This window comes from Manacus candei, unplaced genomic scaffold (genome assembly GCF_025592945.1).
Source record: "Manacus candei isolate 608988 ecotype Guabito, Panama unplaced genomic scaffold, ASM2559294v1 h1tg000049l, whole genome shotgun sequence".
Taxonomy (NCBI): Eukaryota; Metazoa; Chordata; class Aves; order Passeriformes; family Pipridae; genus Manacus; species Manacus candei.
Window position 1 is genome coordinate 14,795,627 of NW_026138097.1, and position 19,021 is coordinate 14,814,647.

General features: G+C 38.8%; 1 long non-coding RNA gene across 1 annotated transcript in view; it reads right to left on the reverse strand.

The window, feature by feature from the left end:
• Positions 1-3,760: 3,760 nt before the first annotated feature.
• LOC127476402 (uncharacterized) overlaps positions 3,761-19,021 on the reverse strand; it is a 62,696-nt gene continuing 47,435 nt past the window's right edge. The window contains exons 3-4 of the long non-coding RNA XR_007906593.1: positions 5,960-6,081; positions 3,761-3,862 (exon numbers count right to left, since the gene is read on the reverse strand). This is a non-coding gene — a long non-coding RNA (uncharacterized LOC127476402). The remainder of the gene's footprint in view (positions 3,863-5,959; positions 6,082-19,021) is intronic.

Genomic DNA, 19,021 nt, shown 5'->3' on the forward strand with positions numbered 1-19,021 from the left:
CTTCCTAATATCTAACCTAAACCTCCCCTGGCAGAGCTTAAGACTTTGGCCTCTTGTCTTACTTATAGTTGCCTGGGAGAGGAGACCAAACTCCACCTGGCTACAACCTCCTTTCAGGGAGTTGTAGAGAGTGATGAGGTCTCCCCTGAGCCTCCTCTTCTCCAGGCTGAACAGCCCCAGCTCCCTCGGCCACTCCTCATAGGACTTGTGCTCAAGTCCCTTCACCAGCCTAGTTGCTCTTCTCTGGACCTGCTCCAGCACCTCAATATCCTTCCTGAACTGAGGGGCCCAGAACTGGACACAGCACTCCAGGTGTGGCCTCACCAGCACTGAGTACAGGGGAAGAATCACTTCCTTGGTACTGCTGGCCACACATTCCAGGCCAGGATGCCATTGGTCTTCTTGGCCCCCTGGGCACACTGCTGGCTCATGTTCAGCTTCCTGTCAATCCAAACTCCCAGGTCCCTTTCTGCCTGGCTGCTCTCCAGCCCCTCTGTGACCAGCCTGTAGCACTGCATGGGGTTGTTGTGGCCAAAGTGCAGGACCCGGCACTTGGCCTTGTTGAACCTCATCCCATTGGATTCAGCCCAACTCTCCAACCTGTCCAGGTCCCTCTGCAGAGCCCTCCTGCCTTCCAGCTGATTGACACTCCCCCCCAGCTTAGTGTCATCTGCAAATTTGCTGATGGTGGACTCAATCCCCTCATCTAAATCATCAATAAAGGCATTAAACAGAACTGGGTCCAACGCTGATCCCTGGGGGACACCACTAGTGACCGACTCCCAACTGGATGCAGCCCCGTTCACCACCACTCTCTGGGCCCGGCCCTCCAGCCAGTTCCTAACCCAGCAGAGAGTGCCCCTGTCCAAGCCATGGGTTGCCAGCTTTTTCAGGAGTGTGCTGTGGGAGACGGTGTCAAAGGCTTTACTAATGCAAAAGCTTCACTTGGTCATCCAGATCTTCTCCCAGTGCAAACCAAAAAAAATTCCCAAAGACTTCAACCATAGAGGGACCAAGCCATGGAAAGCAGGGTTGAAAAAATTACATGGGCAAGCTGTTAGCCATTTTTTGCAGGTATTTTCTTGTTGCTGTACTGGTTCTGAGTCCAACAAAACAATCTGCCCTGCTGCATTCACCTGTTCAGCTTTTTCCCCCAGACAGAATTTTAAAACCCAGTAGGTGCCAATTATGCATACAGCCCTATAAATATTTCTTCAGAAAAGTGTTTAGTTAAGTTTAAAATTATATTTGGCAGATTGTTAGGCTAGAAAGCTGGTTGAGGTCACCTGATATTCAAAAACTAAATGAAAACAGGCAACTGCTTTAGTACTTTAACTGCACCTCTCAAAACCGATGGCTAAGCACTCGTATACCACAAGAGAGGTACAAGGTGTGTACCTTTTTTAGGGATGTGTCAGTAACCTTTTAGAGAAATACAAGAGAAGAACAAAATATGAAATCACTTGAAGAGAGCCTTCTCTATCTTCTAGAGCCTTCGCTATCTTCCACAAAATCATTGAGAGCCTTGGAAGGTTCTCCTGACTTCAAATATCAGAGGCAAGAACAATCTTAATAATGAATAATATAATCACAAAAAATAACCCATTAAACTGAAATACATTACAGGTCTAGTATAATTTGATTTTATGTGTGTATGAAGGACAGTGATGATGCCTTTTAACAAAACATTCTCATATGTAAGAATTTAATGCTAGGTGTGTTTTGTTAGGCACCCAAGAAATTTACTAAGTAACATTTCCTAATTATAGGATACCTGCAGAGACGGAAGATTTATGTTTTACTTAGAGTATTTTTGTCACTGTGTTTCTCATAGAGAAAGAAAGATAAAAATAAAAGAATTTCCTTTCTCTTGCCTTCCTACTGTCATTGCATGAATGGTAGCTACTTCATTCCTACTACTGAGTTGCACATTAGAAAAAAAAAGCTGGTCAAATATCCACATATGCTCAAGTAGCCAATTTGCAAATATGATTCATTTGCTTGATTTAATTTTCTAAAATTGCCAACCGACCTTAGCCCTCATTCTGAGCTAACAATCAGTATTTTTTTTTAATGAACCTGTTTTCAATAAAAGAAGAATTAAGGGGAAGGAGGAGAGGGGAATTGAGAAAATTAGCAGTTGAGTTGATCTGCTAAATTTTGAAACAATGAAAAGAAGTACAGTCCAAGGCATAATAACCTTTAGATACACACAAGCCAGAGTAGTATTTTGCACCTGAACCATAAAACCACATACTGAAAACTAACTTCAGTGCCAGGTTACATGCCATGGAATCATTCTGCATTTAATGAAATCACATGGGATGTGAGTCAGTCCAGAAATCTGACCTTGGTTTTAATTTGAAATTGACAGTAATTTAGCTGTAAAAGAGCACATCTGCCATTTAATAGTGTGGCGTACTCTGCATTTATTTAACTATCATAATTATTACAATAATCACCTGGACTCTATTTCAGTCCTTTTTTTTCTGAAATTATTTCATATGTGCTTCCAAACCTACATGTGACAATGATTTCACATTCAACATGGAGCAATTCAACATTACTTGTCTAGAAACTCTCCTTAGGAAAGACAAGCTACAGAATTATTAAATAGCATCTAGATACCAGCAAGCCTCAAGAGGTTACATTGTGCTCCGTATGAAATCCCAACTGCAACAGAGTTGAAAAAGGGATTCAAATATTCAGGTGACTTCAGAATAAAACCTTTGTCTGAACATTGCCTTTAACATTCATTTTTCACTTTAAGGAACAATCTGCAGTCACACAGATTGAATGTGTGAAAAAGTACCTACTTTTCATGAAAGTAATCCACCACATCTTTCCTGAAAAACCTTTCTCAAATAATTCTAACAAAAGAAGAGGATGAAAAGACAAGCATATCTGTAATACATCATATTATCTAGGAATTGTTTGTTCACTGCTAGTCTAGCAGACATACTTCCAAAGCCCTCTGTGCTTCCACATCATTTGCCATAATAATATCTAGCCTGTTGATTTGCTTTTAAGGCTGATGAAGGCACTCCAGCCTGGAATTCCATACATTAAATACTTATAAGAATTCTTAGCTTGCATCCTCAGTGCACACTACCTTGAGCTTGGTATTGATGTAACAAACACTTGCAGCATTTCCAGAAAAAGCACCTTTAAAATGAGCTCATCACAGGAGCACTTATAATGTACCCAAAGGAGCGCTGCTTCTTCCATCACTGGCAGCCATCTCTCTCTTTGTCAACATACTGTGAGTCTGAGATATGTGAGGTTCCAGAAGAGTGAAAAAAGGAAAGAACAACAATCAGTATATAATAGTGTTGTACACTCTTCACTTCAAAGTGGCATGACTTGGACACAGAAAAGGCTCTGCTCCCTAATGTACCCAAACATACCTGAGTTACTGGAAAGTATTAACCCTGAGCTCTTACTTGTCACATACTGCTTACACAACGTGCTGATGAGACCAAATGTTGATGACTAAGAGTTCTTTGGAGGAACATTTTAAACACCATGGTGAGGCACTGGTGAATCTCCCTCTTGGCATGACAGATTCCATGAGTAAAGCTAGCTGGGCAAATATGGGCAAAGTCAGTCTCAAACCAACATAACTGGTAACACCAATGCCTCTGCCAGGCCCTTGTCTCCTTTCCCCTTTTAAACAACTCTCCTTCTTCATGGCCTCTCCCTATTGACAAAACCGCAGACAACAGTGGAGTCACCAGTTGGGAAGTCAGGTGGGAGTCCTACCTGCCAGTTCCTGGCTTCCAGCTGAAGACCACAACATTACAGAAATCAGTGGAGTATTACCAGCTAGAAAATGGAATACTCAGGAGCACATCTCCGGAGTCTGTAACAAAACAGAGTAGACACAGCTAGTGAGAACTCTGGCATTTGACATCGGTTCTGCCACTGAACCTGAGAGGAGGAGCAGTGCTTCCTTGTGCTTTAAGCACAGAAGTCTTTTTCCCAGTCTAGGAAGACAGGGTAAGAACAATAATACCAATGCACTGTGTTTATAACTAAATTGAATCTTTGTTTCTTATAGTGCGAATAATGTCCCCACTACAGAACCATCTTTCCTCCCCACTTTCTCTCTCCCATCTGGTGGTCCAGTCTGAATCCTCATTGTTTTTCTGGGAAACTGGCCAACTTAAAAGCATCAGCCCCAAAAAAGGTCCTAAGAAGAAGCTTGACTCACAGCATCCCCTTTTCACCCAGTTTCAACTTTTTTTGCTGTAATAAAATGACAAGAAAGAAGGGGGTTTGCCAGTGGAAAATAATAAAGGTGTATCCAGCTCCTCAGTGGCAGAGAATTTGCCATAAGACAGCTAATCCAACATCCAGTAGAGCAAAATTCCTATAGCAAACCCAGATTCCACTTGTAGGGAATGCTAGTTTAAAAGCTCAGTTTTGCAGATTGCTCCCCACCAGAATGCAGTACACACTAGATTTATTGCAGGGCAGCCTCAAAATCTGCTAAGTACCACGTGACATGGTGTTTACTCAGCAAAAGCTTCTATTTGCTCAGGAAAGCTCTCAGTTATCTCCTGCCCAGCTGGGGATCTCTGTTCCTAGGGACATTCTGAAATGTGTGCCACAGAGGGATCAGTGACAGACTGGTCTTTCACAGAGTTTCTTTACCTGTCTGCAATTGAGGATGATTCACTCTGAACTTAGACCTGGCCTTTCTCCTTTTCTCCCACTCTACCTTGCAGAAGTAGAAATGGATAGTGTTGTGAGGAGTTTACCTCCTGGAAAATGTGGCTTGTTATCAATTATTAAACATTGATGTTTAATTTCACAAGCCATTACACAAACTGACCCCGTAGATTTTGAACAGCCCTAGTGACAAGTCACTACTTACGTCTCCATTCATGACATATTAAATAAGAGCAGTGCCTGCTAGAAGCACTTGAAAGAAACACACTGGCAATTGAATATTCATTGGGAGTTGTACAGCAGCCCATAGAAGTGGGCAGTGCCTTCCAGAGTGTACGTCCGTAGCAATTTCTTACTTTCAAGTAAGACTGAACTGGAGTATGTATGTTGGCAATTGTGCAAAGCTTGGATGAATGTTTTATTCTGCTACCACAGGAAGACTGCTTGGAAAAAGAAACAACTAAAGAGTAATGAGACAGCTTTGGAAAATGGGCAATATGAATTGTTTTCAATTCCTCACCCACTTTCTCCTTCTTTACTAAAGATTAGTGCTTCTTATTGAGTGTATGAAAACTGCAATCTGAAATTTAATCATTTTGGCAGGGAAAATATTGCTGAAAACACCACGAGGAGACAAGAGTCTTATTTTTTTAATATTGTGCATAGTATTAGAATACTTCTGTTCATACTCCTCAGACTCTTTTCTGAGTCACCTATGTGACTACTGCTTCAAATGACCTTGACTACCAATAATATCCATGTAGAAAGCGGGAGCTGCTGGAAAGACAAGAAATAGAGCACAAACAGGATTGAAAAGAAATAAAATTAAACCCATTGCACGAAACTGTGTAAATCAAAAAACTTTCTGATGAGCGGACTGACGTTGACCAGCAGCCTTGACTTGCTGAGCCTTGTCAAGTAGCTGACTTGCATCAGTCCACAAGCAGTTCATCAAATGGCTTGGATACACACAGAATCACAGAAACAGAGGCTGGTTGAGGTTGAAAGGGACCTTTGGAGGTCATCTAGTCCAAGACACCTGCTCAAGCAGGGCCATCTAGAGTTGGTTCCACAGGACCACATCCAAATCGCTTTCAAGTACCTCCAAGTATGAAGTCTTTCTAGGCAACTTGTACCAGTGCTTGGTCACCCTCACAGCTAAAAAAGTCAACCTTCGGATCAGTCAGAAAGGTAGGCTCAGGTCATGACTGCACCATGGAATACATATATATATGTGCATGTGTGTGCATGTATGTTCAAGTGCGTGTGTGTGCAGCAATCTTACCAGAGTTTCTGGCTGGAGCCCGGGGACAATGCAGTCTGGGGAGATAGTGAGTGCTTGTAGGTACTTTCTTCTGAAATGTTTGTTTTTCTTTCTCACTGGTTTCAAACATGCTCAAAATATCACTGAAACAAGAGGTAAACATAGTGCTGTCTCAGATTACATCTGTTCCCCAGGCGATCTCCAAAGCAAACATTGGTCTCCCAATGAAAAATACAGCTATTACCCATTATTGGACATATCCAGTCACTGCCTGACCACCAAGTTGCACAGTTAATGAATCTGTTCATTTCTAATAAAAATAAACCAGACAAAGGAAGTGGTCAGCTTAACCTGAACTTGAAGAGAAGAGGAAAAAAGATTTAATAAAAAATACTCAAGGTTGACATTTCCTTCTTATTTGAAACATGCCTTTCTCAGGAATGACATGATCACATAGGTATTATTAGTAAAGCCACACATTGGTGCTGGATTTTAAGATCTTTACCCAAATGACTTAATTTGGGAAGTAGTAAAAACCAAAAAGAAAATTCCTCTGGTCCTGTTATTTCACAGTTCAAGCTTCAAATTAAAGTATTTCAAAACAGAGCATGAAAGTATATCAGTCAAAATGAACCAAGCCACTTCTTATAGCACTAGCAGAAACAATATTTTAAGATTATATCTGTATTCCCTAGTCCCTTTCCTGTCTATTCAAGTTATTTAGGAATCAAGTCATTTTATATAAAGCAACGATCAAGAAAAGCTCCAGTGAAAACAATCTGTAAACCACAGTTTTTTAAACAAGAATTTTACAGGATACATACTAGATTTTTTTTTCAGTGAGTAAGTTAGTTCACATACAGAAGATTCCTTCCAAATTCTAACATTTTTCTTAATCCTAAATCAATATTTCTACTGAGTATAAATTCAGGTGTTTTCAACTTCAAATAATTTCATTAAAACACACTTTACACACCATTATTTCAACGTGAAAGTCTGAATTTCTTGCTAGAGTTTCCTAAACATATCAGTGACATTGAACTTTCTTTTCTGGTAAATTTTGGTTTTGAAAACTTATTTTTTTAACAAAAAAACTTCCAACAAGAAAAAACAATTTCCTGAAGGAAGTTTCCTTCTCCTGAAAGAGGCATTGAGAAACTACAGCTGCATTATATTTTCATTGCTTTTCTCTGCAAAGGAAAACCCCACATACTTTCACTTTATATATTATTTTTTATTGACTTAAGGAAAACAGGATGGGACCAGGAGAAAAAGAAAACAGAGACTGTAATTTCACTATTCTTTTGGAAGTTTTTGATTTTTGTTCTTCAGCATGACCTTAATGTCCCAGAAATTAATTTACCAAATGCAGACAAAACCATGAATGAGTTTTTACATTGCAGAGACTGTCTTGTTCTGTGTTAACTGGAGATCTCATATTGTGACAAACCACTAAGAATTTTTTAAAAGAAACCAGTAGTGTTTTTTCTCCAGTTACTGTAAAGAATTCAGGATTATAAAATATCACACTTTAATTCTTTAATAGAAAAGAAAAAATACAGTTGAAGCAAAATCTCTTGGACATAAGGCAGTGGATATTGGCTATGTTATCAGTTATCGGTGTGACAATTCTTTCTTCCTCAGCTGACCCAACCACTCACTTGGCAAGCAAACAACACCAAACCCACTACCTGAATGCTGGCAATTAAAAGCAGCTTTCACTGCTTAAAGAGAGCTCCTCTTGCAGCTTCAAAAATGTTCCATGTAAGCTAATAATACTGGTAAAACATAAAAGAGATGGGATTTGGAGGTGTGTGACCTTTAAGAATGTCTTTTCTTTCATCACTTATTTTCTGATCAGGCCTTAAGAATCAATCAAGCCAGAGTTACTGGTATGGCCTTGAGTCTCCATTTAATTTCTCAATATGTGAATGAACAGATACTCCCCTTACAATTTCCCTGCTTGGGCAACATGAAATCTTAAGGCCTTCTATTCCGTGTCATTACGTGTGAGCAAGGTATGACTGGACTAACAGACTTTTCCAGTGTAAATTAAGGTATTCAATGTTTCTTCTCCATTTATCTCTTCTGATATGCATATCCAGATATGGACATATAATTTCTTGTTTTATTCCCAAAGTGGTCTGGGAATTTTTAGATAGTCAGTCCTTGCTTCCCTCCTGGCTCAGCTCTGGCTGCCAGAGGTAGAAAGCAATCCAGTCTAGGAGAAGCTGTGGGAGAAGGGAAGTACTCCTTTGCCTCTGGATGTAATTGCAGTTGGAAGGAGAAGACAAGATACAAAAGTACTGTACTCACAGAGAAAAGTTCACACAGCCAGATAAAACACAGAACTAGTTTTGTCTCCAGCAGGCATGTGATTATACTCTTGAAAGTAAGATCCTTGTACTTCAAGTACTCTTGAAAGTAAGATACTCTTGAAAGTCTACCAAGCAACCTGATTGCATGCATTAGAAGAAAATATTACTTTAGAGAAATGTGTATTTTTTAGAAAAGGAAGAAAAAGAAGAAGCAAGAATAAGTCTGATCGGTAACAAAGGAGTAATGAATAAGACAAGAATAAGCCCTGTCAGGAGTAAGACAGGGCATGTCAACTAGAAGCTGAATTTTCACTCCTGACTGACATTTACTTGCATGCCCAGAGAAGCTGTAGATGCCCAATTTCTGGAAGTGTTCAAGGCCAGGTTAGATGGGCCTTTGAGCAACCTTGGCTAGTGGAAGTTGTCCCTGTCCATTGTAGGGGATTTAGAAGTAGATGATCTTCCAACCCAAAACATTCGATGATTCTATGATTCATGAAGTCACTTTGAGACCATGTTCATAAACATGTGCATGATGAACATTTGGGATTGCAGACCACAAGTACAATCATCATTATCCTGAGCAATGAAGGCAAATCTGACTAAGAAATATGGTTTAGGGCTCTTTACTTAGGCCAAGCCCCACCTTGGTGGTGCACACCATCCTATTGCTGGAACAGAGGCTGCTCTCCCTGGGCACGGAAAGACAGAGCTGCCCAGGGACAGATCCACACCAGACAAAGCAAGGTAATGTTACGGCTTACGTGTTGTCATTTCATGAAGCAAGTTTCTTTCTTCCTATATCTAAGTCCTTCCACTAGCAAAATCTGTTTGTGTTTACAATGATAAAACACAATTATTATTTTCTGGGGCAGACATATACATATACTTTTTGGCATAGGGTAATTTGGTTCATGCTTCTCAGTACCAATACACAAGCACACTACATACCGAGCTACTGGATCATTTGATTCTCTGCCCCACAAAAGGATCTGATTGTGGTACCAAGAGTTTCTCATAAACGGAAAGAGCAGGATCAATGTCTGGGAAATGCATTTTGTTTCTTTGTCTAGCTTCAAAATTTCGTCTGTGTTATCATATTTGTGTAAAGATAACATGTTCTTCCTATTCTTCCCTCTCTTTGCAGGCTTTTTGTGAATTCCATTTCATCTTTTCATAAGCAGTAACTTTAACAATATGAACCAGATGCAGACTGTCATGGCTTCTTTGATTTCAGTGGAACCACCACAAGGAATTTGAGCCTAAAACTATTTATATATAGAGTCAGCAGCAGCAAAGTATATTACAGTTTCCTATCATCCTAATCTAACTCTCTCTATGTCTTATTATCTACTTCAACAAATTAACATATAAAACATATAAATGATTGGTAAAAATTAACTGTACATTTCTATGTTAACAATTTACATGGCATTACAGAGGGGAAAAGATTAGTTTTTCAAGTTATAAACAAGCATTATTTTGCAATCTTTGGCCTGTAACTGAAAGATAATAGTTTTAATTTGCATTCAAATAAAGTAAATCTCTCAGTGTAAAAGACTTTTTATAGTTCCTATAAACTAGAAACAGATTAAAGTGTAGACAGTGTAAGGAGGACAGGAGAATAAATCAACCAGACAAATAAGATGATAAAAAAAAAAAAAAAGAAAAATAATCCTTTCTAAATGTTCACTTAGTCAGCTTCACAAATCCTATGCACTGGACAAAAAATTGTATGATCTCTCCAGGTTTCTGCCATTAAAGTCCTGGCTTTAGCTCAGAAGGTAAGGACCTTTTTTCAGGGATACCAAGCCTGCAAGCCCTGGAAACACTCTGACTTTCTCATGTTAATTCCAAATCCTTTTATTGGGAGACCCTGCCAATCCTTTTATTGGAACCCAGAAAGGGCTCCTTAGTCCAAGTATTTTTGCAAATATGCCAGCATTGTACCTTTACTACTTTATATGCAACATGAAACATGATTTTCTGTTTATGAAAGTGCAGTGTGCCCATGGTTTCCTCTGAAGTCAGTGAGGATTATCAGTTTCCTCAAGCTCTAAAGAGATCTGCTAGATTTTCCCCTGGGGAAGCCAGTGAAACAAGGTATATGTCACTCTCAAAATTATTTTTGCTTTTTATTTTGTTATGGTTTAATGTATACAAACAGCTCTGAGAACAGAGATCAAGAACAGGACATCCATCTACAGTTTGGTAAACAAAGCATGCAAGATAAATAAACATAGTCTCATAATATGTTATCTGTGAGCCAGACCCCTGATTTTTGCTCAGTTTCTGTTTGCTACCCAGTGACACTCCTCCACCTGAACAGTCCAGCACTTTTTCCTTCACAGCCTGGGATTTAAGGCATTCAAGTGGGAGATGTGCCTACACACTTCCTTAGGGAATAGTGGGTTACAGAGCCTTTGCACCTGGATGAGTACGTTAATCACAAGGCTAATTTATGAAAGGTTTATTTTACCTGCTGGCAATGCTTTATGAGAGTTATCCTAGGTCAGACCTTTGAAAGAAAACCTTTTGAGCCCCTTCCCTCAGGAAAGGGTGCCATTTGGTGGGTCCTGTAGAGACGATACCAACAACACAGCTTTGGGAAGTGGTAGGAGTTAGAAACAATCCTTCATTGAGAATTTTGTCCTGGTTAGCTGCAGTTCTCCCTCCTTTTGTTATTATTCTGCCCTTTGTATGGAGTCCCTCTTTTGCCAGGAACTACAGAAAGAAAAGACTTAACCTGAGACTTTGGACTCCAGTTGGAACTGGCACTTCCCAAAAGTTTAACAGTAGACCTAGCACAAAGTGGGTTTAGTACTGGGTTAAGTGCAAATAATCAATGTCTTTCAGGTTTCGAAACAAGGGAAGTGAAAGTATTAAAGGGACAACTAATTTGAGAATTCTGCTTAGCATAAAATTATGTTATGGTGTCACAAATCTTAAAATCAGGGACCAGTTTCATGAAGCCCCGTTCTATTTATCAGCATAAATGCATATAGCTAATTAGGAAATTATTAATAATAATGCAGTTATTGATTAAGCTTCATGTCTGTACGTTCAAAGGTATACATTTTGTTGTCAAGACTGTAATTTCACTACACTGTAGGAAGTATGGAATTGATCTGCCCTGATGGAGTTAGGAAGTTGGCAGGAGAACTCACTTGTATGGTTGAGGTCTTCTATCAGCACAAATATGCTTCAGTGCAATAGTTTTCAGTGAAATCATGCTCAATGTATTTTGTCTGGTTTCCTATCTCACTTGAAAAGTCTTGGTTTTTAATACATGCACACAATGAAAGAGAAGCCTCATAAATCAAAAAGTTTTGAGGGATCATAAACGCTTTTCTCCCTAAAGGCATATTCTCCCATCTCTCATTGTAATCAAGAACTGAATTTGGCCTCAAACAGCAGTGTCATCACCTGTGACAACAAAGACTGAGGAAAGGCTGTGCCCTCTGTACTGCATATTTTAACACAATGAACAAAAAAGTAACAGTTGGAGTTTTTGTAAAAGATCATGGTTTAGACTGTGTTAAAAACCGTTCTGAATCAAAAATTAGAAAGCCTGATGTATGGTTCATAAAAACTGATCCTGTGAGAAATTGTGTGTCTTTTGATTAAAAAGAAGAGGCTTGGGGGTTTTGCGGTATTTGGTTCAACTGTAAGCCAATAGAGACAGGAGCTTCATGAAGGCGTATAAGTTCTGCTCTTTCACTACCTGACTGATTATTTGTTTTAGAAAAGAGTATTTAAGAACAGCTCTAACAATATTTAGCATTGTATCATTTGGACTTAGAAAGTTATGAAGAAGAGTATTTTTGTTCTAGGGATCTCGATCTCTCTCTGCATATACATATATTCAAGGCTGCTTATAGAAACTATCGCATTTAAGAAATGAGAATAATATCCAAATTCTTCCAATTTCTGAAAAAGTCTGTATTTGAGAACTGTATATTTAACTAATAAAATAAATTTTTTTGTCTCCATGATTTTACAACAGCTTCACTGACTTCAAACAGAAAATGCCAATTTTGAAAATGGAAAGGAAATGACAACCAAAGTGACTGAACTTTCACAGTAGCTAGTCCACCTTTGTGTGCTTGATACTAAAGGCAATGTTATTCACATCCTTAAAGTTAACTGCTTTGATGATCAAGACTGCAAAGCACATATTCATTTTCTGTAAGAAACTGGTTCCAAATTTCTTACAGAAAATAAGTCCTTGTTTTTGTACAACTAAAATGCAAGAAATTACACAAAAAATAAGGGCAAAGTTAGTACTTTAAAGCAAAGAACAGATGGTGGGGCAGGAGAAGAAAGAGTGAAATAGACTTGGAAAGAGGGAACAAGGTATCTTTGTGTGACCCAGAGGACCATTCCTCTTTTTAAGATGGTAAAAAGTAAGTATCCCACCTAGTCATGTTCACGTGCACAAAAAATCAAAACAAAGTAAACAAGTGTCCAGCCTCCTATTTAACTATAACTAAAGCTATTCTGACATTCTGAACAACATCAATGCTGGATTTTGCACTTACAGCATAGAGCACAGTAGGTGACAGGACGCAGCTCACCACAATTGCAAGCATAAATGCATCTTGTTTGGAGGAAAAAATGCCTTTTATTATATAAATGGAAAAGTTAACCCTGTAAGTGTGGCTTTAAGGCTGATGTCTGTTACACTTTATTAAAAATAAGAATGAAATACAATCCAAAAATCCAATTTACTTTTAAGAATGTTAGAGCAACGCAAACTTGACTATTACTTATGTTTCTAGACACAGGGCAATAAAGTTTTAAGGTTCCATGTGTCATTGCACCTGAATGGCCTTCTCAACATGTATGCGCAATGACAGAGAGCTAAACTCAGCACTGTCATAAGTGGGGGCAGTTGCAGTGAAACTGTTTATGCAATGCCAGTGGCAAATTCAGGGTTTTTGAATCGCAGTGTTCAAAAATAAAGATTTTATAAAACACAACAGAATCTGCTGATATGAGTCTCTTGAAAATTATTTAATGACTGGAAATCTTTGAGGGAACAGAACAGATGAAGTTCCTCAGTGGCCTTTTACAATAGCCAATCTACTAATGAACATCTGGAGTTCTTGCTGCTCTCTTAATTTTATACAGTCTAATCTGTACTGCATTAGACCTTTATGTGTTCATGATAAACTGGCAGCAAAAACTGCCTTAAATAGACAAAGAAAAGGAAGACAATTTTTCCATTGACAATACATTTCCCTTCGGAGTGTGAGGTACCTTATTGTTTTGTTCTAAGACCAGAACATAAACTGCCCCTTATCTGTGAAACATTATTATTATAGCTTCTACCTGTTTCCTGAAACAAGATCCTCAAGACTACCCCTTCTCACAAATCAAACTAAGATACCACATACAAGCTATATTGGAAAAATTAATTCACATAAACTACTTGTTTTGAGGTGTGTGGTTCTCGCTGATGTATCAGTCAGATGCTCCTAAAAGCAGTGGTGTTTCAGTTCAGTCCTTCTGCAAGGACTGAAGTATGAGGAAGCCATCGCCTGGCTCTATTCACTACTACTAGTGTGTGCTAGGAGAAGGTGGTGCTCATAATCCATACTCCAAGCTGCTCACAGTGTCTGAATCAAATAGTTTTTTGACTATTAAAGTCTCATGGAAGTCAAACAGGTTGTTGATTGCTTGTTCTGTCAGAACTCCAAATTTAAATATTTCTATTCATTTTATTTGCTAATGTCATCTTGCAAACGTGGTCATTCCTCAAAAGTACCACAGGAATACCTACAAAAATTGTTCCAAAAATGTGCTCCACTTCCCTGCTGCCAGCCTCCAAAGTCGATCATGGACAGCAGAGTCCTTTCTCTCAATTTCTTTGTCAGTGACTCACCCACAGCAATCTGGTAACACTCACTTCTCTCTGAATCATTGTTTATGCTCTTCCTTTTCAGCAACTATTCTACAAATAAAAATCCATTCAAATACTCATTAATAAGGAAATAAATGGTTTGTAAACCTAGTGACACCATGCTGAAGATTTTTTTTGCAAGGATGTTACTGAAAACTTTTATGTGCTACATTCAGCCAAGCATGTTAAAACTCTGCTCATTGTTTTCTCTCCCTTTAGTGCAGTGCTGTTCCTTCCAAAACTGTACCCTTTAATGACTTCCCATCTCATTCAATTGTTTAAGCATTTCACTTTTCCCTTCAGCCTTCCCTTCATGCGTTTCTCCACAGACTTTAAAACCTCTCTTTTTGAAGCTTGACACCACCGTGATAACTGTTTGTTGCAGTCAGACCTGTCACATCCCTCTGACTTCCCAGGTCCAGCTCTCAGAGTGGTGACACTGACTGTCAGAGACCTGTGCTCCTTCCTCACTGCCAAGAGCCCTCAGGTTTTGATGTTTCATTATAGATTTCTCCACAATTTTCAATAATCAGACTTCTTTGAGTTTCAGTAAAGGCCTAAAACAAGTCTCCTTCTTAACTTTTGAAACTTCTTTTTCTTTTAGTTTATTTTCTTTTTTTATAATTTTCCCCCTAGTTTTTTATTATTTGGCAGGATAGAATTGTTATGAGTCCTCTACTCTGAAGCAGAGAGGCAGGAAAACTTTGTCTGCATGGGGTAATGTTGTACTGAGCTCCAGATCAGAGCCTTAGCTCTGACAGTAAGCAAAGGAGTACATTAGTAGTGTATCTCTCTGCTCCTGCTTTCGTTTTTGGCAAGAACTACTTCTCTGAGCCAGCAGGTGTTTAATGCTATTAAATTTATGGGTAGTGAAAGCTGTTGAATTTTAAAACATCTGGCTAACATAAATTATCAGAACTTTTTTTCCAGGATAAGGCTGAAAATGGTTTTGAGATCTGCAGAAAAACATTAGCAGCATTGACAAAAATGTGTTTATTTTTGAACATTTGGCCATATGACTCTGGGATCCCACAAGTATCCTCATGTTAGGAGCTACAGTGCCCATAGAGTGTAAGCTAGGAAACACCAAGAAGGCAGGCAGTAGGTAAATCTCACTAACATTCAATTTTTGATGTGTTCCACATGGATCACACAGTATGCCAGAAAGCATCAAAAGCCATTGTTATGTCTCATAATCTCCTGGATCTCATTCCACAAGGTTTGGCCCACATTCTTCTTCCTCATATAGGTCTTGCTAGTCTTAGCCATAGTATGTCATCAAAAGCATAAAAGTGTGAGGGGGCAGAAAAGGGGGAGGAAGGACTTAAATTGTAAGAGTTCACTGGCTACTATGATGTGAAAAAGCCAGTGAACAAAGTGAGCAGGTAACAAGAAGCATGCAAAATGCTTTGAAGGATTTAATTTGATTTGCAGCCTACCATTTTTACTTGAGCAGAAGTAGTGTGAGTTCCAAGACACTGAGGATCTGTGGCCCAACAGGACTGAGGATGAATGACAGCCACTGGATGATCCATATGCAGGATGCTTTACATCTTGGAGAGTCCAACCCTAATTTAGATATCTGGAGGCTTCTGAAGCCTCACCTTATACATTTGGGTTTAAAAAGTCTCTGAACTGATCTTTTTCAAGTTCAGTGTGAGAAGCAAGCACTGATTCATGGCAAACTTGTAGGTTGCCTGGGAGAAGCCACCGAACTACCACTGTTTTCCTGGAGTCTGGTATCACTGAGCATAGGATGTCTTCAGGCTGTGAACACAGAGCTGTGATTTGACAATTTCTGTTGGAGCAGATCCAAGTATCTGTGGCTGAGTTGCTCCCATCAGGCTAAGCACACACTCCACACAGTGTAGGAGACACCAAATTTGCATCTATGTGAATAAGACAGACATGCCAAAAGGCAGCACAAGAGATGAAACATGAGGTCCATGCCCAAGCTAGAAATATAACTCTGATACCCTGCATTTTCTTCTCTAGGATACTCTTATGCCACCTATTTCCTCTGTGACCCATATTTTCAGTATCATTTTTTTCTCCCCCGCATCAAGATTTGCTAGAGCTCAGAACTAATCAGCTCTATGAGGAATTTGAAGCCCATAAATTTAATACACAGAAGAAATACTGTAGTGTTTTTAAAACAGATATAATCATCAAGGCATGAGAAATAGAAGCCAATGAAATAAAGTGCTTCCCACAAATGTTTTTTTATTCCTTTTAACAGCAGTTAAAGCTTTGTTACACTAATGTGGTTTGTATAAACTGAGAAGATACATTTCCATCATGGGTGTTCAGTGTTGTCTGGTCTACGCCAGTGGTAACACAGGAGATAAGAGAAGGAAGAGGAAAGATGTAACTGTCCTACAGCACAATATAATGTGCATTTGGTAAATATTTCCATTAAGAGTACATACCACATGCACACTAAATATTTTCTCTGATATGACTCTCTGATGGAACAGTGACCTGTTTTCAAACACTCCTAATTCAGTGGAAGGTCAGATAAAATAAAAATGTGATGTCTGGCCTCTAGCTTTATAGTAAGTTGTGTCTGTTTAAGAAAAAAAATTATGTTTGGGATAATATTACCAACTCTGGACAAGGAGTAGGCTGAAATACAGGGTAGGCACATTATCTCCTGATCACGTTACAGCTCTGATTTCTTTTCCCCATAACAGAGCAAAAAAATTATTACAATAAAATAATAATTAAAATAATAAACCTGGAAAGAAATTTACCAGTCACCTTTGTTTGAATGCCAGTTAATAGACCCCTGTATCCCTTCCTTGGTTTTGCAGCTCTCAGCCAAGCACTTTCCCCACATGACCGTAATTTCCTCAATGAAGCAGACTGTTCTGCCTACCCTACTGCAGCTGTGGAACATCTGGGTGGGAAGATCCTTTGCCCTCAGGACTCCCCAGAGCATAGTGTGGTTACTCGAATGGTGCACAGGGAGTATGATTTGGCTCTCTACATTTCCTGTTGTGAAATTTTAACTGACTCTGATTAATGTTTGTTTTTATATGACTACTGAGTTATTGGAAGTTCTTTTCCTCTTACCCTCACCTTCTCTGGATATCGCATATACAGACACAAATGTATATAGAGGCATTATTAGACTTATTATTTCAAACCACTAAAATACATGCTTTATAACAAAAAAATCTCCTTTTTTCTCAAAACCTGTAGAAATTCTACAGGTTTAGCTTCATACGCTGTCAAAATCCCCACTTACATAAATTTTTACTTTTCCAATTTAAAATTACTTTTTAACTGAAAGCAAAACAAACACGGGCAGTTACTGTTGGCACATGCCCTTAACTTTTTTCAGCATTTTTTTTTAGCAGTCATTCCCTTAAGCTACATTTCAAAACCACAGCTTATTTTTCCTCCTGCACAAAGGAAAAGGTTCTATATGTCATTTTCATGGCTATGTAAGGAAATCTATCATCATTTTTAGTAGCAAACTACTTCCCTTCATTCATCCCCAAATCTATCTCTATTGTTAAATATAGTGTAATATAGAATAAAACCCTCCACAATAAAATGGTTACCTCATCTAAGAATCAGTTTTCTTTGTTAACTAGTGATTTTCCATTACTTTAAGTGCCTGAATAACATCTTAAGAGCTTAAGGCAGAGGAAAGTACTTAAAGTCAGCATTCTGTTTATTAAATACCAAACACTCCTAAAATATTCAGTGAACAAACTAAAAAAATATTAGGCTTCACACCATGAGCTTACCTCATTTTAAAATTATTTCCACTCCAAATTTCACAAATTATTTCACGATACTAAAATTTGGTGGACATTTACCATATAACAGGGCGCTTAGTGAGGAATAAGGTGCTAGCAACACAATATTTAAGATGTCAGACTGTGTCAAAATGTCTTATTCTTCAAATGCCTTGATGCTAACTTCACAGGGCTACCACTGTTTAGGGTTCAAGACGCTTCAAAAAAGTGATAGAAATACCCACTTTAGCCCTCCAAAGACACCAGCAGAATACAGGCAACCCAGACAGGTGGCTGAAAACACTTGTTTGTTCTCAAAAACTGTCTTGGTACAGCAAGATTTAGCAGTTGGGCTCAAGGGTTAATCTTGAATCGACTCTTTAATCAGAGGACAGTACAGCTGGGAAACTGAGGCACAGATGCACAGGACACTAGAATAGAAACAATTCAACATCATCACAGAGACAATTAAAGAGTAGGGAATTTAGAAATCTAATAACCCATATTGGAATTTAGCCAAGATGCTGAAGCAGATGCACAAAGCTGTTGCAAGGATGCTTTGTGTATTCTTTATCATTTTAATATCTTATGTTATACCATATGGTCTCACATTTCAATCATTGCGATATAAGCCACAAAAGAGGTAAAAGAAAATGTTGACAAAACATTTATAGAGATTAAATTCCCTAAGGATCTTTTGGGTCTGGAATTTTACAGGCATTCCATTTTCAAAATGCTGTTAGACTTAAATAATCCTGGGGAAATATTCCTTTCTCCAGGGGACAGTTGGAAACACAAGCCAAAGACTGCCCAGTGATAGAGGAAAGTCCACAGACCAAAGGAAAATAGGAAAAAAGACACCCAAAAATCACATGAGAAGGCCTGTGGCAAGAAAGAGAAATATTCAGAGCAGGAGACATCAGGCCAGGAAAGAGCATGGCGACGAGAAGCAGCCAGGAGAGCTACCACACAGCTGTTTCCTCTTCTGCCCCCTCTCCTAGTGCTTTGTCCTTTAGCTGACTCTGCCTCTGTCTGCTTTAGCAGGCTTCCTGCTCTTTGTAGATTTAAACAATTCTTTGTTATGTGCTTATATGCTTTTGGCTGTTTGCTT